Source organism: Aethina tumida, chromosome 3 (assembly GCF_024364675.1).
Source record: "Aethina tumida isolate Nest 87 chromosome 3, icAetTumi1.1, whole genome shotgun sequence".
NCBI lineage: Eukaryota > Metazoa > Arthropoda > Insecta > Coleoptera > Nitidulidae > Aethina > Aethina tumida.
This window is the reverse complement of record NC_065437.1, coordinates 7,692,450-7,718,151: the sequence shown is the minus strand read 5'-3', so window position 1 is coordinate 7,718,151 and position 25,702 is coordinate 7,692,450. Positions and strand designations below refer to the sequence as shown.

Below are 25,702 nucleotides of genomic sequence, written 5' to 3'. Positions count from 1 at the left end.
TCCGCTGTTTGTTTTCCCCTTCGGGAAGAAACGACGACCGTTTCGGCTTTTGATCGTGGTCCAGGGGAAACAGACCGAATCGGACCAGGTGCTTTTGAAATATTAGCTGATACGGTCGTTAATCTAATGTTTGGTGACATCGATTCGGTCGATGTGCCCATGTCCCGTGTCAATTTTAATTTTTTTACAACAACGCCATCTGAAAACTCGCCGTCCTCGTTTTCGCTGTAATTCTCTCTGGTGCGTTTCATTGACTTCCGATCGACATTGTCCTCGCCGACGGTCGGATAGACAAAGAAAAGGGTTTTGCAGTAATGGAATAGCGTTGTAACGAAAGGCATGGTTGAACGGAATAAAATATACTGATCAACGGCGATAATGAACTTTATTTATATGCCGGTAGGGAAGGTTTCAGGTAGTTTTTCACACTTGGATGCTTCATTAAGCAAACAGGTAGTCCGACGAATTTTTCTTTTTTTTTTTTTCCCTTCTTCTTCTTCAAAATAACAATCAATGTTATACTTATGTCGAAGTGAGTAATATCCTGCAAACTTTGTGGTCCTTTGAAATCATTCTTGACTCAAAATTGATGTCTGACAGTTAATATGCGTTGCTCGTAAACCACCTGTGAAAAAGAAACTGATGGCAACGGCCATACCACGTTGAAAATACCAGTTCTCGTCCGATCACTGAAGTCAAGCAACGTCGGGCGCGGTTAGTACTTGGATGGGTGACCGCTTGGGAATACCGCGTGCTGTTGCCTTTTTGCTGATTTCTCGTTGTTTTTGTCCTTAATTGATGTAATTTTTCGAAATATATTTTGTGAATAAAATCGAAATATCGAATTATGGTGGATGCGCGTCATATATCGTTTTTGTCGTAGACTTCCTTCCACCACCGTGTAAATCCGAAACAGTGATGTTACGCTGTTGCGCGGTCACATGGACGAACGCAAACACATAATAATTTTTTTATTTACTTATAAGTTTCGTCAGTTATAAATTGTTGTGAGTTTCCAATATCAATGATCCGTCGTACGGGTATTAAGATAAAGTGTCCCGTTGCAAACCGACGAATATCGATTTTAGTAGATGAACAGGTGTCAGGCGCGTCCGCACACCGCCGTCGCCCGGCGTCGACTGTCCGAGACTTATTAAATATAAACCATCTCGAATTTTTTCAGTGTGCGCTTGCGCCTGTCTGCTTGTCTGCGCTCACGTTCAACCTGATATGTATCTAAATGATACATTATTTTTGTTTATTAAATTAATAATAATAATAATAATAATAATAGTTATTATTATTACTATTATTATATTAAATTAAATTAAATTAAATTAAATTAAATTAAATTAAATTAAATTATTACGTGTAACTATTTCTGTTTATTTTATTTTTGAAAATTTGTATACATGTTTGTCCTGTAATATCGTAAATTTAATACCGGTCCCGCCAACGAATACCTTATCGGTTCCGCTTTCAACGGTACAGAAACAGCCGTGTCCCTCTTTTCAACTGACACAGTCACCGGTATATCTGGTAAATCGTCGAATAATTTCCTAACGATGCGTCTGCTAGGCGTCAAAACTCTTCTCCTCGGTGTCGGACGATAAGTGTCGAGAACAACACTCTTTTTAACGTGTACTTCGTCTTTTTTAAGCGTCTCCGCTGTTTGTTTTCCCCTTCGGGAAGAAACGACGACCGTTTCGGCTTTTGATCGTGGTCCAGGGGAAACAGACCGAATCGGACCAGGTGCTTTTGAAATATTAGCTGATACGGTCGTTAATCTAATGTTTGGTGACATCGATTCGGTCGATGTGCCCATGTCCCGTGTCAATTTTAATTTTTTTACAACAACGCCATCTGAAAACTCGCCGTCCTCGTTTTCGCTGTAATTCTCTCTGGTGCGTTTCATTGACTTCCGATCGACATTGTCCTCGCCGACGGTCGGATAGACAAAGAAAAGGGTTTTGCAGTAATGGAATAGCGTTGTAACGAAAGGCATGGTTGAACGGAATAAAATATACTGATCAACGGCGATAATGAACTTTATTTATATGCCGGTAGGGAAGGTTTCAGGTAGTTTTTCACACTTGGATGCTTCATTAAGCAAACAGGTAGTCCGACGAATTTTTCTTTTTTTTTTTTTCCCTTCTTCTTCTTCAAAATAACAATCAATGTTATACTTATGTCGAAGTGAGTAATATCCTGCAAACTTTGTGGTCCTTTGAAATCATTCTTGACTCAAAATTGATGTCTGACAGTTAATATGCGTTGCTCGTAAACCACCTGTGAAAAAGAAACTGATGGCAACGGCCATACCACGTTGAAAATACCAGTTCTCGTCCGATCACTGAAGTCAAGCAACGTCGGGCGCGGTTAGTACTTGGATGGGTGACCGCTTGGGAATACCGCGTGCTGTTGCCTTTTTGCTGATTTCTCGTTGTTTTTGTCCTTAATTGATGTAATTTTTCGAAATATATTTTGTGAATAAAATCGAAATATCGAATTATGGTGGATGCGCGTCATATATCGTTTTTGTCGTAGACTTCCTTCCACCACCGTGTAAATCCGAAACAGTGATGTTACGCTGTTGCGCGGTCACATGGACGAACGCAAACACATAATAATTTTTTTATTTACTTATAAGTTTCGTCAGTTATAAATTGTTGTGAGTTTCCAATATCAATGATCCGTCGTACGGGTATTAAGATAAAGTGTCCCGTTGCAAACCGACGAATATCGATTTTAGTAGATGAACAGGTGTCAGGCGCGTCCGCACACCGCCGTCGCCCGGCGTCGACTGTCCGAGACTTATTAAATATAAACCATCTCGAATTTTTTCAGTGTGCGCTTGCGCCTGTCTGCTTGTCTGCGCTCACGTTCAACCTGATATGTATCTAAATGATACATTATTTTTGTTTATTAAATTAATAATAATAATAATAATAATAATAATAGTTATTATTATTACTATTATTATATTAAATTAAATTAAATTAAATTAAATTAAATTAAATTAAATTAAATTATTACGTGTAACTATTTCTGTTTATTTTATTTTTGAAAATTTGTATACATGTTTGTCCTGTAATATCGTAAATTTAATACCGGTCCCGCCAACGAATACCTTATCGGTTCCGCTTTCAACGGTACAGAAACAGCCGTGTCCCTCTTTTCAACTGACACAGTCACCGGTATATCTGGTAAATCGTCGAATAATTTCCTAACGATGCGTCTGCTAGGCGTCAAAACTCTTCTCCTCGGTGTCGGACGATAAGTGTCGAGAACAACACTCTTTTTAACGTGTACTTCGTCTTTTTTAAGCGTCTCCGCTGTTTGTTTTCCCCTTCGGGAAGAAACGACGACCGTTTCGGCTTTTGATCGTGGTCCAGGGGAAACAGACCGAATCGGACCAGGTGCTTTTGAAATATTAGCTGATACGGTCGTTAATCTAATGTTTGGTGACATCGATTCGGTCGATGTGCCCATGTCCCGTGTCAATTTTAATTTTTTTACAACAACGCCATCTGAAAACTCGCCGTCCTCGTTTTCGCTGTAATTCTCTCTGGTGCGTTTCATTGACTTCCGATCGACATTGTCCTCGCCGACGGTCGGATAGACAAAGAAAAGGGTTTTGCAGTAATGGAATAGCGTTGTAACGAAAGGCATGGTTGAACGGAATAAAATATACTGATCAACGGCGATAATGAACTTTATTTATATGCCGGTAGGGAAGGTTTCAGGTAGTTTTTCACACTTGGATGCTTCATTAAGCAAACAGGTAGTCCGACGAATTTTTCTTTTTTTTTTTTTCCCTTCTTCTTCTTCAAAATAACAATCAATGTTATACTTATGTCGAAGTGAGTAATATCCTGCAAACTTTGTGGTCCTTTGAAATCATTCTTGACTCAAAATTGATGTCTGACAGTTAATATGCGTTGCTCGTAAACCACCTGTGAAAAAGAAACTGATGGCAACGGCCATACCACGTTGAAAATACCAGTTCTCGTCCGATCACTGAAGTCAAGCAACGTCGGGCGCGGTTAGTACTTGGATGGGTGACCGCTTGGGAATACCGCGTGCTGTTGCCTTTTTGCTGATTTCTCGTTGTTTTTGTCCTTAATTGATGTAATTTTTCGAAATATATTTTGTGAATAAAATCGAAATATCGAATTATGGTGGATGCGCGTCATATATCGTTTTTGTCGTAGACTTCCTTCCACCACCGTGTAAATCCGAAACAGTGATGTTACGCTGTTGCGCGGTCACATGGACGAACGCAAACACATAATAATTTTTTTATTTACTTATAAGTTTCGTCAGTTATAAATTGTTGTGAGTTTCCAATATCAATGATCCGTCGTACGGGTATTAAGATAAAGTGTCCCGTTGCAAACCGACGAATATCGATTTTAGTAGATGAACAGGTGTCAGGCGCGTCCGCACACCGCCGTCGCCCGGCGTCGACTGTCCGAGACTTATTAAATATAAACCATCTCGAATTTTTTCAGTGTGCGCTTGCGCCTGTCTGCTTGTCTGCGCTCACGTTCAACCTGATATGTATCTAAATGATACATTATTTTTGTTTATTAAATTAATAATAATAATAATAATAATAATAATAGTTATTATTATTACTATTATTATATTAAATTAAATTAAATTAAATTAAATTAAATTAAATTAAATTATTACGTGTAACTATTTCTGTTTATTTTATTTTTGAAAATTTGTATACATGTTTGTCCTGTAATATCGTAAATTTAATACCGGTCCCGCCAACGAATACCTTATCGGTTCCGCTTTCAACGGTACAGAAACAGCCGTGTCCCTCTTTTCAACTGACACAGTCACCGGTATATCTGGTAAATCGTCGAATAATTTCCTAACGAGTTCTCGTCCGATCACTGAAGTCAAGCAACGTCGGGCGCGGTTAGTACTTGGATGGGTGACCGCTTGGGAATACCGCGTGCTGTTGCCTTTTTGCTGATTTCTCGTTGTTTTTGTCCTTAATTGATGTAATTTTTCGAAATATATTTTGTGAATAAAATCGAAATATCGAATTATGGTGGATGCGCGTCATATATCGTTTTTGTCGTAGACTTCCTTCCACCACCGTGTAAATCCGAAACAGTGATGTTACGCTGTTGCGCGGTCACATGGACGAACGCAAACACATAATAATTTTTTTATTTACTTATAAGTTTCGTCAGTTATAAATTGTTGTGAGTTTCCAATATCAATGATCCGTCGTACGGGTATTAAGATAAAGTGTCCCGTTGCAAACCGACGAATATCGATTTTAGTAGATGAACAGGTGTCAGGCGCGTCCGCACACCGCCGTCGCCCGGCGTCGACTGTCCGAGACTTATTAAATATAAACTATCTCGAATTTTTTCAGTGTGCGCTTGCGTCTGTCTGCTTGTCTGCGCTCACGTTCAACCTGATATGTATCTAAATGATACATTATTTTTGTTTATTAAATTAATAATAATAATAATAATAATAATAATAATAGTTATTATTATTACTATTATTATATTAAATTAAATTAAATTAAATTAAATTAAATTAAATTATTACGTGTAACTATTTCTGTTTATTTTATTTTTGAAAATTTGTATACATGTTTGTCCTGTAATATCGTAAATTTAATACCGGTCCCGCCAACGAATACCTTATCGGTTCCGCTTTCAACGGTACAGAAACAGCCGTGTCCCTCTTTTCAACTGACACAGTCACCGGTATATCTGGTAAATCGTCGAATAATTTCCTAACGATGCGTCTGCTAGGCGTCAAAACTCTTCTCCTCGGTGTCGGACGATAAGTGTCGAGAACAACACTCTTTTTAACGTGTACTTCGTCTTTTTTAAGCGTCTCCGCTGTTTGTTTTCCCCTTCGGGAAGAAACGACGACCGTTTCGGCTTTTGATCGTGGTCCAGGGGAAACAGACCGAATCGGACCAGGTGCTTTTGAAATATTAGCTGATACGGTCGTTAATCTAATGTTTGGTGACATCGATTCGGTCGATGTGCCCATGTCCCGTGTCAATTTTAATTTTTTTACAACAACGCCATCTGAAAACTCGCCGTCCTCGTTTTCGCTGTAATTCTCTCTGGTGCGTTTCATTGACTTCCGATCGACATTGTCCTCGCCGACGGTCGGATAGACAAAGAAAAGGGTTTTGCAGTAATGGAATAGCGTTGTAACGAAAGGCATGGTTGAACGGAATAAAATATACTGATCAACGGCGATAATGAACTTTATTTATATGCCGGTAGGGAAGGTTTCAGGTAGTTTTTCACACTTGGATGCTTCATTAAGCAAACAGGTAGTCCGACGAATTTTTCTTTTTTTTTTTTCCCTTCTTCTTCTTCAAAATAACAATCAATGTTATACTTATGTCGAAGTGAGTAATATCCTGCAAACTTTGTGGTCCTTTGAAATCATTCTTGACTCAAAATTGATGTCTGACAGTTAATATGCGTTGCTCGTAAACCACCTGTGAAAAAGAAACTGATGGCAACGGCCATACCACGTTGAAAATACCAGTTCTCGTCCGATCACTGAAGTCAAGCAACGTCGGGCGCGGTTAGTACTTGGATGGGTGACCGCTTGGGAATACCGCGTGCTGTTGCCTTTTTGCTGATTTCTCGTTGTTTTTGTCCTTAATTGATGTAATTTTTCGAAATATATTTTGTGAATAAAATCGAAATATCGAATTATGGTGGATGCGCGTCATATATCGTTTTTGTCGTAGACTTCCTTCCACCACCGTGTAAATCCGAAACAGTGATGTTACGCTGTTGCGCGGTCACATGGACGAACGCAAACACATAATAATTTTTTTATTTACTTATAAGTTTCGTCAGTTATAAATTGTTGTGAGTTTCCAATATCAATGATCCGTCGTACGGGTATTAAGATAAAGTGTCCCGTTGCAAACCGACGAATATCGATTTTAGTAGATGAACAGGTGTCAGGCGCGTCCGCACACCGCCGTCGCCCGGCGTCGACTGTCCGAGACTTATTAAATATAAACCATCTCGAATTTTTTCAGTGTGCGCTTGCGCCTGTCTGCTTGTCTGCGCTCACGTTCAACCTGATATGTATCTAAATGATACATTATTTTTGTTTATTAAATTAATAATAATAATAATAATAATAATAATAGTTATTATTATTACTATTATTATATTAAATTAAATTAAATTAAATTAAATTAAATTAAATTAAATTAAATTATTACGTGTAACTATTTCTGTTTATTTTATTTTTGAAAATTTGTATACATGTTTGTCCTGTAATATCGTAAATTTAATACCGGTCCCGCCAACGAATACCTTATCGGTTCCGCTTTCAACGGTACAGAAACAGCCGTGTCCCTCTTTTCAACTGACACAGTCACCGGTATATCTGGTAAATCGTCGAATAATTTCCTAACGATGCGTCTGCTAGGCGTCAAAACTCTTCTCCTCGGTGTCGGACGATAAGTGTCGAGAACAACACTCTTTTTAACGTGTACTTCGTCTTTTTTAAGCGTCTCCGCTGTTTGTTTTCCCCTTCGGGAAGAAACGACGACCGTTTCGGCTTTTGATCGTGGTCCAGGGGAAACAGACCGAATCGGACCAGGTGCTTTTGAAATATTAGCTGATACGGTCGTTAATCTAATGTTTGGTGACATCGATTCGGTCGATGTGCCCATGTCCCGTGTCAATTTTAATTTTTTTACAACAACGCCATCTGAAAACTCGCCGTCCTCGTTTTCGCTGTAATTCTCTCTGGTGCGTTTCATTGACTTCCGATCGACATTGTCCTCGCCGACGGTCGGATAGACAAAGAAAAGGGTTTTGCAGTAATGGAATAGCGTTGTAACGAAAGGCATGGTTGAACGGAATAAAATATACTGATCAACGGCGATAATGAACTTTATTTATATGCCGGTAGGGAAGGTTTCAGGTAGTTTTTCACACTTGGATGCTTCATTAAGCAAACAGGTAGTCCGACGAATTTTTCTTTTTTTTTTTTCCCTTCTTCTTCTTCAAAATAACAATCAATGTTATACTTATGTCGAAGTGAGTAATATCCTGCAAACTTTGTGGTCCTTTGAAATCATTCTTGACTCAAAATTGATGTCTGACAGTTAATATGCGTTGCTCGTAAACCACCTGTGAAAAAGAAACTGATGGCAACGGCCATACCACGTTGAAAATACCAGTTCTCGTCCGATCACTGAAGTCAAGCAACGTCGGGCGCGGTTAGTACTTGGATGGGTGACCGCTTGGGAATACCGCGTGCTGTTGCCTTTTTGCTGATTTCTCGTTGTTTTTGTCCTTAATTGATGTAATTTTTCGAAATATATTTTGTGAATAAAATCGAAATATCGAATTATGGTGGATGCGCGTCATATATCGTTTTTGTCGTAGACTTCCTTCCACCACCGTGTAAATCCGAAACAGTGATGTTACGCTGTTGCGCGGTCACATGGACGAACGCAAACACATAATAATTTTTTTATTTACTTATAAGTTTCGTCAGTTATAAATTGTTGTGAGTTTCCAATATCAATGATCCGTCGTACGGGTATTAAGATAAAGTGTCCCGTTGCAAACCGACGAATATCGATTTTAGTAGATGAACAGGTGTCAGGCGCGTCCGCACACCGCCGTCGCCCGGCGTCGACTGTCCGAGACTTATTAAATATAAACTATCTCGAATTTTTTCAGTGTGCGCTTGCGTCTGTCTGCTTGTCTGCGCTCACGTTCAACCTGATATGTATCTAAATGATACATTATTTTTGTTTATTAAATTAATAATAATAATAATAATAATAATAATAATAGTTATTATTATTACTATTATTATATTAAATTAAATTAAATTAAATTAAATTAAATTAAATTATTACGTGTAACTATTTCTGTTTATTTTATTTTTGAAAATTTGTATACATGTTTGTCCTGTAATATCGTAAATTTAATACCGGTCCCGCCAACGAATACCTTATCGGTTCCGCTTTCAACGGTACAGAAACAGCCGTGTCCCTCTTTTCAACTGACACAGTCACCGGTATATCTGGTAAATCGTCGAATAATTTCCTAACGATGCGTCTGCTAGGCGTCAAAACTCTTCTCCTCGGTGTCGGACGATAAGTGTCGAGAACAACACTCTTTTTAACGTGTACTTCGTCTTTTTTAAGCGTCTCCGCTGTTTGTTTTCCCCTTCGGGAAGAAACGACGACCGTTTCGGCTTTTGATCGTGGTCCAGGGGAAACAGACCGAATCGGACCAGGTGCTTTTGAAATATTAGCTGATACGGTCGTTAATCTAATGTTTGGTGACATCGATTCGGTCGATGTGCCCATGTCCCGTGTCAATTTTAATTTTTTTACAACAACGCCATCTGAAAACTCGCCGTCCTCGTTTTCGCTGTAATTCTCTCTGGTGCGTTTCATTGACTTCCGATCGACATTGTCCTCGCCGACGGTCGGATAGACAAAGAAAAGGGTTTTGCAGTAATGGAATAGCGTTGTAACGAAAGGCATGGTTGAACGGAATAAAATATACTGATCAACGGCGATAATGAACTTTATTTATATGCCGGTAGGGAAGGTTTCAGGTAGTTTTTCACACTTGGATGCTTCATTAAGCAAACAGGTAGTCCGACGAATTTTTCTTTTTTTTTTTTTCCCTTCTTCTTCTTCAAAATAACAATCAATGTTATACTTATGTCGAAGTGAGTAATATCCTGCAAACTTTGTGGTCCTTTGAAATCATTCTTGACTCAAAATTGATGTCTGACAGTTAATATGCGTTGCTCGTAAACCACCTGTGAAAAAGAAACTGATGGCAACGGCCATACCACGTTGAAAATACCAGTTCTCGTCCGATCACTGAAGTCAAGCAACGTCGGGCGCGGTTAGTACTTGGATGGGTGACCGCTTGGGAATACCGCGTGCTGTTGCCTTTTTGCTGATTTCTCGTTGTTTTTGTCCTTAATTGATGTAATTTTTCGAAATATATTTTGTGAATAAAATCGAAATATCGAATTATGGTGGATGCGCGTCATATATCGTTTTTGTCGTAGACTTCCTTCCACCACCGTGTAAATCCGAAACAGTGATGTTACGCTGTTGCGCGGTCACATGGACGAACGCAAACACATAATAATTTTTTTATTTACTTATAAGTTTCGTCAGTTATAAATTGTTGTGAGTTTCCAATATCAATGATCCGTCGTACGGGTATTAAGATAAAGTGTCCCGTTGCAAACCGACGAATATCGATTTTAGTAGATGAACAGGTGTCAGGCGCGTCCGCACACCGCCGTCGCCCGGCGTCGACTGTCCGAGACTTATTAAATATAAACTATCTCGAATTTTTTCAGTGTGCGCTTGCGTCTGTCTGCTTGTCTGCGCTCACGTTCAACCTGATATGTATCTAAATGATACATTATTTTTGTTTATTAAATTAATAATAATAATAATAATAATAATAATAATAGTTATTATTATTACTATTATTATATTAAATTAAATTAAATTAAATTAAATTAAATTAAATTATTACGTGTAACTATTTCTGTTTATTTTATTTTTGAAAATTTGTATACATGTTTGTCCTGTAATATCGTAAATTTAATACCGGTCCCGCCAACGAATACCTTATCGGTTCCGCTTTCAACGGTACAGAAACAGCCGTGTCCCTCTTTTCAACTGACACAGTCACCGGTATATCTGGTAAATCGTCGAATAATTTCCTAACGATGCGTCTGCTAGGCGTCAAAACTCTTCTCCTCGGTGTCGGACGATAAGTGTCGAGAACAACACTCTTTTTAACGTGTACTTCGTCTTTTTTAAGCGTCTCCGCTGTTTGTTTTCCCCTTCGGGAAGAAACGACGACCGTTTCGGCTTTTGATCGTGGTCCAGGGGAAACAGACCGAATCGGACCAGGTGCTTTTGAAATATTAGCTGATACGGTCGTTAATCTAATGTTTGGTGACATCGATTCGGTCGATGTGCCCATGTCCCGTGTCAATTTTAATTTTTTTACAACAACGCCATCTGAAAACTCGCCGTCCTCGTTTTCGCTGTAATTCTCTCTGGTGCGTTTCATTGACTTCCGATCGACATTGTCCTCGCCGACGGTCGGATAGACAAAGAAAAGGGTTTTGCAGTAATGGAATAGCGTTGTAACGAAAGGCATGGTTGAACGGAATAAAATATACTGATCAACGGCGATAATGAACTTTATTTATATGCCGGTAGGGAAGGTTTCAGGTAGTTTTTCACACTTGGATGCTTCATTAAGCAAACAGGTAGTCCGACGAATTTTTCTTTTTTTTTTTTCCCTTCTTCTTCTTCAAAATAACAATCAATGTTATACTTATGTCGAAGTGAGTAATATCCTGCAAACTTTGTGGTCCTTTGAAATCATTCTTGACTCAAAATTGATGTCTGACAGTTAATATGCGTTGCTCGTAAACCACCTGTGAAAAAGAAACTGATGGCAACGGCCATACCACGTTGAAAATACCAGTTCTCGTCCGATCACTGAAGTCAAGCAACGTCGGGCGCGGTTAGTACTTGGATGGGTGACCGCTTGGGAATACCGCGTGCTGTTGCCTTTTTGCTGATTTCTCGTTGTTTTTGTCCTTAATTGATGTAATTTTTCGAAATATATTTTGTGAATAAAATCGAAATATCGAATTATGGTGGATGCGCGTCATATATCGTTTTTGTCGTAGACTTCCTTCCACCACCGTGTAAATCCGAAACAGTGATGTTACGCTGTTGCGCGGTCACATGGACGAACGCAAACACATAATAATTTTTTTATTTACTTATAAGTTTCGTCAGTTATAAATTGTTGTGAGTTTCCAATATCAATGATCCGTCGTACGGGTATTAAGATAAAGTGTCCCGTTGCAAACCGACGAATATCGATTTTAGTAGATGAACAGGTGTCAGGCGCGTCCGCACACCGCCGTCGCCCGGCGTCGACTGTCCGAGACTTATTAAATATAAACCATCTCGAATTTTTTCAGTGTGCGCTTGCGCCTGTCTGCTTGTCTGCGCTCACGTTCAACCTGATATGTATCTAAATGATACATTATTTTTGTTTATTAAATTAATAATAATAATAATAATAATAATAATAATAATAGTTATTATTATTACTATTATTATATTAAATTAAATTAAATTAAATTAAATTAAATTAAATTATTACGTGTAACTATTTCTGTTTATTTTATTTTTGAAAATTTGTATACATGTTTGTCCTGTAATATCGTAAATTTAATACCGGTCCCGCCAACGAATACCTTATCGGTTCCGCTTTCAACGGTACAGAAACAGCCGTGTCCCTCTTTTCAACTGACACAGTCACCGGTATATCTGGTAAATCGTCGAATAATTTCCTAACGATGCGTCTGCTAGGCGTCAAAACTCTTCTCCTCGGTGTCGGACGATAAGTGTCGAGAACAACACTCTTTTTAACGTGTACTTCGTCTTTTTTAAGCGTCTCCGCTGTTTGTTTTCCCCTTCGGGAAGAAACGACGACCGTTTCGGCTTTTGATCGTGGTCCAGGGGAAACAGACCGAATCGGACCAGGTGCTTTTGAAATATTAGCTGATACGGTCGTTAATCTAATGTTTGGTGACATCGATTCGGTCGATGTGCCCATGTCCCGTGTCAATTTTAATTTTTTTACAACAACGCCATCTGAAAACTCGCCGTCCTCGTTTTCGCTGTAATTCTCTCTGGTGCGTTTCATTGACTTCCGATCGACATTGTCCTCGCCGACGGTCGGATAGACAAAGAAAAGGGTTTTGCAGTAATGGAATAGCGTTGTAACGAAAGGCATGGTTGAACGGAATAAAATATACTGATCAACGGCGATAATGAACTTTATTTATATGCCGGTAGGGAAGGTTTCAGGTAGTTTTTCACACTTGGATGCTTCATTAAGCAAACAGGTAGTCCGACGAATTTTTCTTTTTTTTTTTTTCCCTTCTTCTTCTTCAAAATAACAATCAATGTTATACTTATGTCGAAGTGAGTAATATCCTGCAAACTTTGTGGTCCTTTGAAATCATTCTTGACTCAAAATTGATGTCTGACAGTTAATATGCGTTGCTCGTAAACCACCTGTGAAAAAGAAACTGATGGCAACGGCCATACCACGTTGAAAATACCAGTTCTCGTCCGATCACTGAAGTCAAGCAACGTCGGGCGCGGTTAGTACTTGGATGGGTGACCGCTTGGGAATACCGCGTGCTGTTGCCTTTTTGCTGATTTCTCGTTGTTTTTGTCCTTAATTGATGTAATTTTTCGAAATATATTTTGTGAATAAAATCGAAATATCGAATTATGGTGGATGCGCGTCATATATCGTTTTTGTCGTAGACTTCCTTCCACCACCGTGTAAATCCGAAACAGTGATGTTACGCTGTTGCGCGGTCACATGGACGAACGCAAACACATAATAATTTTTTTATTTACTTATAAGTTTCGTCAGTTATAAATTGTTGTGAGTTTCCAATATCAATGATCCGTCGTACGGGTATTAAGATAAAGTGTCCCGTTGCAAACCGACGAATATCGATTTTAGTAGATGAACAGGTGTCAGGCGCGTCCGCACACCGCCGTCGCCCGGCGTCGACTGTCCGAGACTTATTAAATATAAACTATCTCGAATTTTTTCAGTGTGCGCTTGCGTCTGTCTGCTTGTCTGCGCTCACGTTCAACCTGATATGTATCTAAATGATACATTATTTTTGTTTATTAAATTAATAATAATAATAATAATAATAATAATAATAATAGTTATTATTATTACTATTATTATATTAAATTAAATTAAATTAAATTAAATTAAATTATTACGTGTAACTATTTCTGTTTATTTTATTTTTGAAAATTTGTATACATGTTTGTCCTGTAATATCGTAAATTTAATACCGGTCCCGCCAACGAATACCTTATCGGTTCCGCTTTCAACGGTACAGAAACAGCCGTGTCCCTCTTTTCAACTGACACAGTCACCGGTATATCTGGTAAATCGTCGAATAATTTCCTAACGATGCGTCTGCTAGGCGTCAAAACTCTTCTCCTCGGTGTCGGACGATAAGTGTCGAGAACAACACTCTTTTTAACGTGTACTTCGTCTTTTTTAAGCGTCTCCGCTGTTTGTTTTCCCCTTCGGGAAGAAACGACGACCGTTTCGGCTTTTGATCGTGGTCCAGGGGAAACAGACCGAATCGGACCAGGTGCTTTTGAAATATTAGCTGATACGGTCGTTAATCTAATGTTTGGTGACATCGATTCGGTCGATGTGCCCATGTCCCGTGTCAATTTTAATTTTTTTACAACAACGCCATCTGAAAACTCGCCGTCCTCGTTTTCGCTGTAATTCTCTCTGGTGCGTTTCATTGACTTCCGATCGACATTGTCCTCGCCGACGGTCGGATAGACAAAGAAAAGGGTTTTGCAGTAATGGAATAGCGTTGTAACGAAAGGCATGGTTGAACGGAATAAAATATACTGATCAACGGCGATAATGAACTTTATTTATATGCCGGTAGGGAAGGTTTCAGGTAGTTTTTCACACTTGGATGCTTCATTAAGCAAACAGGTAGTCCGACGAATTTTTCTTTTTTTTTTTTTCCCTTCTTCTTCTTCAAAATAACAATCAATGTTATACTTATGTCGAAGTGAGTAATATCCTGCAAACTTTGTGGTCCTTTGAAATCATTCTTGACTCAAAATTGATGTCTGACAGTTAATATGCGTTGCTCGTAAACCACCTGTGAAAAAGAAACTGATGGCAACGGCCATACCACGTTGAAAATACCAGTTCTCGTCCGATCACTGAAGTCAAGCAACGTCGGGCGCGGTTAGTACTTGGATGGGTGACCGCTTGGGAATACCGCGTGCTGTTGCCTTTTTGCTGATTTCTCGTTGTTTTTGTCCTTAATTGATGTAATTTTTCGAAATATATTTTGTGAATAAAATCGAAATATCGAATTATGGTGGATGCGCGTCATATATCGTTTTTGTCGTAGACTTCCTTCCACCACCGTGTAAATCCGAAACAGTGATGTTACGCTGTTGCGCGGTCACATGGACGAACGCAAACACATAATAATTTTTTTATTTACTTATAAGTTTCGTCAGTTATAAATTGTTGTGAGTTTCCAATATCAATGATCCGTCGTACGGGTATTAAGATAAAGTGTCCCGTTGCAAACCGACGAATATCGATTTTAGTAGATGAACAGGTGTCAGGCGCGTCCGCACACCGCCGTCGCCCGGCGTCGACTGTCCGAGACTTATTAAATATAAACCATCTCGAATTTTTTCAGTGTGCGCTTGCGCCTGTCTGCTTGTCTGCGCTCACGTTCAACCTGATATGTATCTAAATGATACATTATTTTTGTTTATTAAATTAATAATAATAATAATAATAATAATAATAATAGTTATTATTATTACTATTATTATATTAAATTAAATTAAATTAAATTAAATTAAATTAAATTATTACGTGTAACTATTTCTGTTTATTTTATTTTTGAAAATTTGTATACATGTTTGTCCTGTAATATCGTAAATTTAATACCGGTCCCGCCAACGAATACCTTATCGGTTCCGCTTTCAACGGTACAGAAACAGCCGTGTCCCTCTTTTCAACTGACACAGTCACCGGTATATCTGGTAAATCGTCGAATAATTTCCTAACGATGCGTCTGCTAGGCGTCAAAACTCTTCTCCTCGGTGTCGGACGATAAGTGTCGAGAACAACACTCTTTTTAACGTGTACTTCGTCTTTTTTAAGCGTCTCCGCTGTTTGTTTTCCCCTTCGGGAAGAAACGACGACCGTTTCGGCTTTTGATCGTGGTCCAGGGGAAACAGACCGAATCGGACCAGGTGCTTTTGAAATATTAGCTGATACGGTCGTTAATCTAATGTTTGGTGACATCGATTCGGTCGATGTGCCCATGTCCCGTGTCAATTTTAATTTTTTTACAACAACGCCATCTGAAAACTCGCCGTCCTCGTTTTCGCTGTAATTCTCTCTGGTGCGTTTCATTGACTTCCGATCGACATTGTCCTCGCCGACGGTCGGATAGACAAAGAAAAGGGTTTTGCAGTAATGGAATAGCGTTGTAACGAAAGGCATGGTTGAACGGAATAAAATATACTGATCAACGGCGATAATGAACTTTATTTATATGCCGGTAGGGAAGGTTTCAGGTAGTTTTTCACACTTGGATGCTTCATTAAGCAAACAGGTAGTCCGACGAATTTTTCTTTTTTTTTTTTTCCCTTCTTCTTCTTCAAAATAACAATCAATGTTATACTTATGTCGAAGTGAGTAACATCCTGCAAACTTTGTGGTCCTTTGAAATCATTCTTGACTCAAAATTGATGTCTGACAGTTAATATGCGTTGCTCGTAAACCACCTGTGAAAAAGAAACTGATGGCAACGGCCATACCACGTTGAAAATACCAGTTCTCGTCCGATCACTGAAGTCAAGCAACGTCGGGCGCGGTTAGTACTTGGATGGGTGACCGCTTGGGAATACCGCGTGCTGTTGCCTTTTTGCTGATTTCTCGTTGTTTTTGTCCTTAATTGATGTAATTTTTCGAAATATATTTTGTGAATAAAATCGAAATATCGAATTATGGTGGATGCGCGTCATATATCGTTTTTGTCGTAGACTTCCTTCCACCACCGTGTAAATCCGAAACAGTGATGTTACGCTGTTGCGCGGTCACATGGACGAACGCAAACACATAATAATTTTTTTATTTACTTATAAGTTTCGTCAGTTATAAATTGTTGTGAGTTTCCAATATCAATGATCCGTCGTACGGGTATTAAGATAAAGTGTCCCGTTGCAAACCGACGAATATCGATTTTAGTAGATGAACAGGTGTCAGGCGCGTCCGCACACCGCCGTCGCCCGGCGTCGACTGTCCGAGACTTATTAAATATAAACTATCTCGAATTTTTTCAGTGTGCGCTTGCGTCTGTCTGCTTGTCTGCGCTCACGTTCAACCTGATATGTATCTAAATGATACATTATTTTTGTTTATTAAATTAATAATAATAATAATAATAATAATAATAATAGTTATTATTATTACTATTATTATATTAAATTAAATTAAATTAAATTAAATTAAATTAAATTATTACGTGTAACTATTTCTGTTTATTTTATTTTTGAAAATTTGTATACATGTTTGTCCTGTAATATCGTAAATTTAATACCGGTCCCGCCAACGAATACCTTATCGGTTCCGCTTTCAACGGTACAGAAACAGCCGTGTCCCTCTTTTCAACTGACACAGTCACCGGTATATCTGGTAAATCGTCGAATAATTTCCTAACGATGCGTCTGCTAGGCGTCAAAACTCTTCTCCTCGGTGTCGGACGATAAGTGTCGAGAACAACACTCTTTTTAACGTGTACTTCGTCTTTTTTAAGCGTCTCCGCTGTTTGTTTTCCCCTTCGGGAAGAAACGACGACCGTTTCGGCTTTTGATCGTGGTCCAGGGGAAACAGACCGAATCGGACCAGGTGCTTTTGAAATATTAGCTGATACGGTCGTTAATCTAATGTTTGGTGACATCGATTCGGTCGATGTGCCCATGTCCCGTGTCAATTTTAATTTTTTTACAACAACGCCATCTGAAAACTCGCCGTCCTCGTTTTCGCTGTAATTCTCTCTGGTGCGTTTCATTGACTTCCGATCGACATTGTCCTCGCCGACGGTCGGATAGACAAAGAAAAGGGTTTTGCAGTAATGGAATAGCGTTGTAACGAAAGGCATGGTTGAACGGAATAAAATATACTGATCAACGGCGATAATGAACTTTATTTATATGCCGGTAGGGAAGGTTTCAGGTAGTTTTTCACACTTGGATGCTTCATTAAGCAAACAGGTAGTCCGACGAATTTTTCTTTTTTTTTTTTCCCTTCTTCTTCTTCAAAATAACAATCAATGTTATACTTATGTCGAAGTGAGTAATATCCTGCAAACTTTGTGGTCCTTTGAAATCATTCTTGACTCAAAATTGATGTCTGACAGTTAATATGCGTTGCTCGTAAACCACCTGTGAAAAAGAAACTGATGGCAACGGCCATACCACGTTGAAAATACCAGTTCTCGTCCGATCACTGAAGTCAAGCAACGTCGGGCGCGGTTAGTACTTGGATGGGTGACCGCTTGGGAATACCGCGTGCTGTTGCCTTTTTGCTGATTTCTCGTTGTTTTTGTCCTTAATTGATGTAATTTTTCGAAATATATTTTGTGAATAAAATCGAAATATCGAATTATGGTGGATGCGCGTCATATATCGTTTTTGTCGTAGACTTCCTTCCACCACCGTGTAAATCCGAAACAGTGATGTTACGCTGTTGCGCGGTCACATGGACGAACGCAAACACATAATAATTTTTTTATTTACTTATAAGTTTCGTCAGTTATAAATTGTTGTGAGTTTCCAATATCAATGATCCGTCGTACGGGTATTAAGATAAAGTGTCCCGTTGCAAACCGACGAATATCGATTTTAGTAGATGAACAGGTGTCAGGCGCGTCCGCACACCGCCGTCGCCCGGCGTCGACTGTCCGAGACTTATTAAATATAAACCATCTCGAATTTTTTCAGTGTGCGCTTGCGCCTGTCTGCTTGTCTGCGCTCACGTTCAACCTGATATGTATCTAAATGATACATTATTTTTGTTTATTAAATTAATAATAATAATAATAATAATAATAATAGTTATTATTATTACTATTATTATATTAAATTAAATTAAATTAAATTAAATTAAATTAAATTAAATTAAATTAAATTAAATTAAATTAAATTAAATTAAATTATTACGTGTAACTATTTCTGTTTATTTTATTTTTGAAAATTTGTATACATGTTTGTCCTGTAATATCGTAAATTTAATACCGGTCCCGCCAACGAATACCTTATCGGTTCCGCTTTCAACGGTACAGAAACAGCCGTGTCCCTCTTTTCAACTGACACAGTCACCGGTATATCTGGTAAATCGTCGAATAATTTCCTAACGATGCGTCTGCTAGGCGTCAAAACTCTTCTCCTCGGTGTCGGACGATAAGTGTCGAGAACAACACTCTTTTTAACGTGTACTTCGTCTTTTTTAAGCGTCTCCGCTGTTTGTTTTCCCCTTCGGGAAGAAACGACGACCGTTTCGGCTTTTGATCGTGGTCCAGGGGAAACAGACCGAATCGGACCAGGTGCTTTTGAAATATTAGCTGATACGGTCGTTAATCTAATGTTTGGTGACATCGATTCGGTCGATGTGCCCATGTCCCGTGTCAATTTTAATTTTTTTACAACAACGCCATCTGAAAACTCGCCGTCCTCGTTTTCGCTGTAATTCTCTCTGGTGCGTTTCATTGACTTCCGATCGACATTGTCCTCGCCGACGGTCGGATAGACAAAGAAAAGGGTTTTGCAGTAATGGAATAGCGTTGTAACGAAAGGCATGGTTGAACGGAATAAAATATACTGATCAACGGCGATAATGAACTTTATTTATATGCCGGTAGGGAAGGTTTCAGGTAGTTTTTCACACTTGGATGCTTCATTAAGCAAACAGGTAGTCCGACGAATTTTTCTTTTTTTTTTTTTCCCTTCTTCTTCTTCAAAATAACAATCAATGTTATACTTATGTCGAAGTGAGTAATATCCTGCAAACTTTGTGGTCCTTTGAAATCATTCTTGACTCAAAATTGATGTCTGACAGTTAATATGCGTTGCTCGTAAACCACCTGTGAAAAAGAAACTGATGGCAACGGCCATACCACGTTGAAAATACCAGTTCTCGTCCGATCACTGAAGTCAAGCAACGTCGGGCGCGGTTAGTACTTGGATGGGTGACCGCTTGGGAATACCGCGTGCTGTTGCCTTTTTGCTGATTTCTCGTTGTTTTTGTCCTTAATTGATGTAATTTTTCGAAATATATTTTGTGAATAAAATCGAAATATCGAATTATGGTGGATGCGCGTCATATATCGTTTTTGTCGTAGACTTCCTTCCACCACCGTGTAAATCCGAAACAGTGATGTTACGCTGTTGCGCGGTCACATGGACGAACGCAAACACATAATAATTTTTTTATTTACTTATAAGTTTCGTCAGTTATAAATTGTTGTGAGTTTCCAATATCAATGATCCGTCGTACGGGTATTAAGATAAAGTGTCCCGTTGCAAACCGACGAATATCGATTTTAGTAGATGAACAGGTGTCAGGCGCGTCCGCACACCGCCGTCGCCCGGCGTCGACTGTCCGAGACTTATTAAATATAAACCATCTCGAATTTTTTCAGTGTGCGCTTGCGCCTGTCTGCTTGTCTGCGCTCACGTTCAACCTGATATGTATCTAAATGATACATTATTTTTGTTTATTAAATTAATAATAATAATAATAATAATAATAGTTATTATTATTACTATTATTATATTAAATTAAATTAAATTAAATTAAATTAAATTAAATTAAATTAAATTATTACGTGTAACTATTTCTGTTTATTTTATTTTTGAAAATTTGTATACATGTTTGTCCTGTAATATCGTAAATTTAATACCGGTCCCGCCAACGAATACCTTATCGGTTCCGCTTTCAACGGTACAGAAACAGCCGTGTCCCTCTTTTCAACTGACACAGTCACCGGTATATCTGGTAAATCGTCGAATAATTTCCTAACGATGCGTCTGCTAGGCGTCAAAACTCTTCTCCTCGGTGTCGGACGATAAGTGTCGAGAACAACACTCTTTTTAACGTGTACTTCGTCTTTTTTAAGCGTCTCCGCTGTTTGTTTTCCCCTTCGGGAAGAAACGACGACCGTTTCGGCTTTTGATCGTGGTCCAGGGGAAACAGACCGAATCGGACCAGGTGCTTTTGAAATATTAGCTGATACGGTCGTTAATCTAATGTTTGGTGACATCGATTCGGTCGATGTGCCCATGTCCCGTGTCAATTTTAATTTTTTTACAACAACGCCATCTGAAAACTCGCCGTCCTCGTTTTCGCTGTAATTCTCTCTGGTGCGTTTCATTGACTTCCGATCGACATTGTCCTCGCCGACGGTCGGATAGACAAAGAAAAGGGTTTTGCAGTAATGGAATAGCGTTGTAACGAAAGGCATGGTTGAACGGAATAAAATATACTGATCAACGGCGATAATGAACTTTATTTATATGCCGGTAGGGAAGGTTTCAGGTAGTTTTTCACACTTGGATGCTTCATTAAGCAAACAGGTAGTCCGACGAATTTTTCTTTTTTTTTTTCCCTTCTTCTTCTTCAAAATAACAATCAATGTTATACTTATGTCGAAGTGAGTAACATCCTGCAAACTTTGTGGTCCTTTGAAATCATTCTTGACTCAAAATTGATGTCTGACAGTTAATATGCGTTGCTCGTAAACCACCTGTGAAAAAGAAACTGATGGCAACGGCCATACCACGTTGAAAATACCAGTTCTCGTCCGATCACTGAAGTCAAGCAACGTCGGGCGCGGTTAGTACTTGGATGGGTGACCGCTTGGGAATACCGCGTGCTGTTGCCTTTTTGCTGATTTCTCGTTGTTTTTGTCCTTAATTGATGTAATTTTTCGAAATATATTTTGTGAATAAAATCGAAATATCGAATTATGGTGGATGCGCGTCATATATCGTTTTTGTCGTAGACTTCCTTCCACCACCGTGTAAATCCGAAACAGTGATGTTACGCTGTTGCGCGGTCACATGGACGAACGCAAACACATAATAATTTTTTTATTTACTTATAAGTTTCGTCAGTTATAAATTGTTGTGAGTTTCCAATATCAATGATCCGTCGTACGGGTATTAAGATAAAGTGTCCCGTTGCAAACCGACGAATATCGATTTTAGTAGATGAACAGGTGTCAGGCGCGTCCGCACACCGCCGTCGCCCGGCGTCGACTGTCCGAGACTTATTAAATATAAACCATCTCGAATTTTTTCAGTGTGCGCTTGCGCCTGTCTGCTTGTCTGCGCTCACGTTCAACCTGATATGTATCTAAATGATACATTATTTTTGTTTATTAAATTAATAATAATAATAATAATAATAATAATAGTTATTATTATTACTATTATTATATTAAATTAAATTAAATTAAATTAAATTAAATTAAATTAAATTAAATTATTACGTGTAACTATTTCTGTTTATTTTATTTTTGAAAATTTGTATACATGTTTGTCCTGTAATATCGTAAATTTAATACCGGTCCCGCCAACGAATACCTTATCGGTTCCGCTTTCAACGGTACAGAAACAGCCGTGTCCCTCTTTTCAACTGACACAGTCACCGGTATATCTGGTAAATCGTCGAATAATTTCCTAACGATGCGTCTGCTAGGCGTCAAAACTCTTCTCCTCGGTGTCGGACGATAAGTGTCGAGAACAACACTCTTTTTAACGTGTACTTCGTCTTTTTTAAGCGTCTCCGCTGTTTGTTTTCCCCTTCGGGAAGAAACGACGACCGTTTCGGCTTTTGATCGTGGTCCAGGGGAAACAGACCGAATCGGACCAGGTGCTTTTGAAATATTAGCTGATACGGTCGTTAATCTAATGTTTGGTGACATCGATTCGGTCGATGTGCCCATGTCCCGTGTCAATTTTAATTTTTTTACAACAACGCCATCTGAAAACTCGCCGTCCTCGTTTTCGCTGTAATTCTCTCTGGTGCGTTTCATTGACTTCCGATCGACATTGTCCTCGCCGACGGTCGGATAGACAAAGAAAAGGGTTTTGCAGTAATGGAATAGCGTTGTAACGAAAGGCATGGTTGAACGGAATAAAATATACTGATCAACGGCGATAATGAACTTTATTTATATGCCGGTAGGGAAGGTTTCAGGTAGTTTTTCACACTTGGATGCTTCATTAAGCAAACAGGTAGTCCGACGAATTTTTCTTTTTTTTTTTCCCTTCTTCTTCTTCAAAATAACAATCAATGTTATACTTATGTCGAAGTGAGTAACATCCTGCAAACTTTGTGGTCCTTTGAAATCATTCTTGACTCAAAATTGATGTCTGACAGTTAATATGCGTTGCTCGTAAACCACCTGTGAAAAAGAAACTGATGGCAACGGCCATACCACGTTGAAAATACCAGTTCTCGTCCGATCACTGAAGTCAAGCAACGTCGGGCGCGGTTAGTACTTGGATGGGTGACCGCTTGGGAATACCGCGTGCTGTTGCCTTTTTGCTGATTTCTCGTTGTTTTTGTCCTTAATTGATGTAATTTTTCGAAATATATTTTGTGAATAAAATCGAAATATCGAATTATGGTGGATGCGCGTCATATATCGTTTTTGTCGTAGACTTCCTTCCACCACCGTGTAAATCCGAAACAGTGATGTTACGCTGTTGCGCGGTCACATGGACGAACGCAAACACATAATAATTTTTTTATTTACTTATAAGTTTCGTCAGTTATAAATTGTTGTGAGTTTCCAATATCAATGATCCGTCGTACGGGTATTAAGATAAAGTGTCCCGTTGCAAACCGACGAATATCGATTTTAGTAGATGAACAGGTGTCAGGCGCGTCCGCACACCGCCGTCGCCCGGCGTCGACTGTCCGAGACTTATTAAATATAAACCATCTCGAATTTTTTCAGTGTGCGCTTGCGCCTGTCTGCTTGTCTGCGCTCACGTTCAACCTGATATGTATCTAAATGATACATTATTTTTGTTTATTAAATTAATAATAATAATAATAATAATAATAATAGTTATTATTATTACTATTATTATATTAAATTAAATTAAATTAAATTAAATTAAATTAAATTAAATTAAATTAAATTAAATTAAATTAAATTATTACGTGTAACTATTTCTGTTTATTTTATTTTTGAAAATTTGTATACATGTTTGTCCTGTAATATCGTAAATTTAATACCGGTCCCGCCAACGAATACCTTATCGGTTCCGCTTTCAACGGTACAGAAACAGCCGTGTCCCTCTTTTCAACTGACACAGTCACCGGTATATCTGGTAAATCGTCGAATAATTTCCTAACGATGCGTCTGCTAGGCGTCAAAACTCTTCTCCTCGGTGTCGGACGATAAGTGTCGAGAACAACACTCTTTTTAACGTGTACTTCGTCTTTTTTAAGCGTCTCCGCTGTTTGTTTTCCCCTTCGGGAAGAAACGACGACCGTTTCGGCTTTTGATCGTGGTCCAGGGGAAACAGACCGAATCGGACCAGGTGCTTTTGAAATATTAGCTGATACGGTCGTTAATCTAATGTTTGGTGACATCGATTCGGTCGATGTGCCCATGTCCCGTGTCAATTTTAATTTTTTTACAACAACGCCATCTGAAAACTCGCCGTCCTCGTTTTCGCTGTAATTCTCTCTGGTGCGTTTCATTGACTTCCGATCGACATTGTCCTCGCCGACGGTCGGATAGACAAAGAAAAGGGTTTTGCAGTAATGGAATAGCGTTGTAACGAAAGGCATGGTTGAACGGAATAAAATATACTGATCAACGGCGATAATGAACTTTATTTATATGCCGGTAGGGAAGGTTTCAGGTAGTTTTTCACACTTGGATGCTTCATTAAGCAAACAGGTAGTCCGACGAATTTTTCTTTTTTTTTTTTTCCCCTTCTTCTTCTTCAAAATAACAATCAATGTTATACTTATGTCGAAGTGAGTAATATCCTGCAAACTTTGTGGTCCTTTGAAATCATTCTTGACTCAAAATTGATGTCTGACAGTTAATATGCGTTGCTCGTAAACCACCTGTGAAAAAGAAACTGATGGCAACGGCCATACCACGTTGAAAATACCAGTTCTCGTCCGATCACTGAAGTCAAGCAACGTCGGGCGCGGTTAGTACTTGGATGGGTGACCGCTTGGGAATACCGCGTGCTGTTGCCTTTTTGCTGATTTCTCGTTGTTTTTGTCCTTAATTGATGTAATTTTTCGAAATATATTTTGTGAATAAAATCGAAATATCGAATTATGGTGGATGCGCGTCATATATCGTTTTTGTCGTAGACTTCCTTCCACCACCGTGTAAATCCGAAACAGTGATGTTACGCTGTTGCGCGGTCACATGGACGAACGCAAACACATAATAATTTTTTTATTTACTTATAAGTTTCGTCAGTTATAAATTGTTGTGAGTTTCCAATATCAATGATCCGTCGTACGGGTATTAAGATAAAGTGTCCCGTTGCAAACCGACGAATATCGATTTTAGTAGATGAACAGGTGTCAGGCGCGTCCGCACACCGCCGTCGCCCGGCGTCGACTGTCCGAGACTTATTAAATATAAACCATCTCGAATTTTTTCAGTGTGCGCTTGCGCCTGTCTGCTTGTCTGCGCTCACGTTCAACCTGATATGTATCTAAATGATACATTATTTTTGTTTATTAAATTAATAATAATAATAATAATAATAATAATAGTTATTATTATTACTATTATTATATTAAATTAAATTAAATTAAATTAAATTAAATTAAATTAAATTAAATTAAATTATTACGTGTAACTATTTCTGTTTATTTTATTTTTGAAAATTTGTATACATGTTTGTCCTGTAATATCGTAAATTTAATACCGGTCCCGCCAACGAATACCTTATCGGTTCCGC

General features: G+C 38.7%; 15 non-coding genes across 15 annotated transcripts; all 15 read left to right on the top strand.

Moving 5' to 3' along the window:
- The first annotated feature begins 644 nt into the window (after positions 1-644).
- Positions 645-763, top strand: LOC126265152 (5S ribosomal RNA). The gene has a single exon (XR_007547694.1). It is a non-coding gene; the product is annotated as a 5S ribosomal RNA (ribosomal RNA).
- Positions 764-2,308: 1,545 nt separating this feature from the next.
- On the top strand, positions 2,309-2,427 carry LOC126265151 (5S ribosomal RNA). The gene has a single exon (XR_007547693.1). It is a non-coding gene; the product is annotated as a 5S ribosomal RNA (ribosomal RNA).
- Positions 2,428-3,975: 1,548 nt separating this feature from the next.
- LOC126265150 (5S ribosomal RNA) lies at positions 3,976-4,094 on the top strand. Its single transcript, XR_007547692.1, has one exon. It is a non-coding gene; the product is annotated as a 5S ribosomal RNA (ribosomal RNA).
- A 2,430-nt stretch (positions 4,095-6,524) lies between these two features.
- On the top strand, positions 6,525-6,643 carry LOC126265149 (5S ribosomal RNA). The gene has a single exon (XR_007547691.1). It is a non-coding gene; the product is annotated as a 5S ribosomal RNA (ribosomal RNA).
- A 1,547-nt stretch (positions 6,644-8,190) lies between these two features.
- On the top strand, positions 8,191-8,309 carry LOC126265148 (5S ribosomal RNA). Its single transcript, XR_007547690.1, has one exon. It is a non-coding gene; the product is annotated as a 5S ribosomal RNA (ribosomal RNA).
- Positions 8,310-9,850: 1,541 nt separating this feature from the next.
- Positions 9,851-9,969, top strand: LOC126265147 (5S ribosomal RNA). Its single transcript, XR_007547689.1, has one exon. It is a non-coding gene; the product is annotated as a 5S ribosomal RNA (ribosomal RNA).
- Positions 9,970-11,509: 1,540 nt separating this feature from the next.
- Positions 11,510-11,628, top strand: LOC126265145 (5S ribosomal RNA). The gene has a single exon (XR_007547687.1). It is a non-coding gene; the product is annotated as a 5S ribosomal RNA (ribosomal RNA).
- Positions 11,629-13,172: 1,544 nt separating this feature from the next.
- LOC126265144 (5S ribosomal RNA) lies at positions 13,173-13,291 on the top strand. The gene has a single exon (XR_007547686.1). It is a non-coding gene; the product is annotated as a 5S ribosomal RNA (ribosomal RNA).
- A 1,539-nt stretch (positions 13,292-14,830) lies between these two features.
- Positions 14,831-14,949, top strand: LOC126265143 (5S ribosomal RNA). The gene has a single exon (XR_007547685.1). It is a non-coding gene; the product is annotated as a 5S ribosomal RNA (ribosomal RNA).
- A 1,541-nt stretch (positions 14,950-16,490) lies between these two features.
- Positions 16,491-16,609, top strand: LOC126265142 (5S ribosomal RNA). The gene has a single exon (XR_007547684.1). It is a non-coding gene; the product is annotated as a 5S ribosomal RNA (ribosomal RNA).
- A 1,540-nt stretch (positions 16,610-18,149) lies between these two features.
- LOC126265141 (5S ribosomal RNA) lies at positions 18,150-18,268 on the top strand. The gene has a single exon (XR_007547683.1). It is a non-coding gene; the product is annotated as a 5S ribosomal RNA (ribosomal RNA).
- A 1,578-nt stretch (positions 18,269-19,846) lies between these two features.
- LOC126265140 (5S ribosomal RNA) lies at positions 19,847-19,965 on the top strand. The gene has a single exon (XR_007547682.1). It is a non-coding gene; the product is annotated as a 5S ribosomal RNA (ribosomal RNA).
- Positions 19,966-21,508: 1,543 nt separating this feature from the next.
- Positions 21,509-21,627, top strand: LOC126265139 (5S ribosomal RNA). The gene has a single exon (XR_007547681.1). It is a non-coding gene; the product is annotated as a 5S ribosomal RNA (ribosomal RNA).
- A 1,546-nt stretch (positions 21,628-23,173) lies between these two features.
- Positions 23,174-23,292, top strand: LOC126265138 (5S ribosomal RNA). Its single transcript, XR_007547680.1, has one exon. It is a non-coding gene; the product is annotated as a 5S ribosomal RNA (ribosomal RNA).
- Positions 23,293-24,861: 1,569 nt separating this feature from the next.
- Positions 24,862-24,980, top strand: LOC126265137 (5S ribosomal RNA). The gene has a single exon (XR_007547679.1). It is a non-coding gene; the product is annotated as a 5S ribosomal RNA (ribosomal RNA).
- Positions 24,981-25,702: the final 722 nt, after the last annotated feature.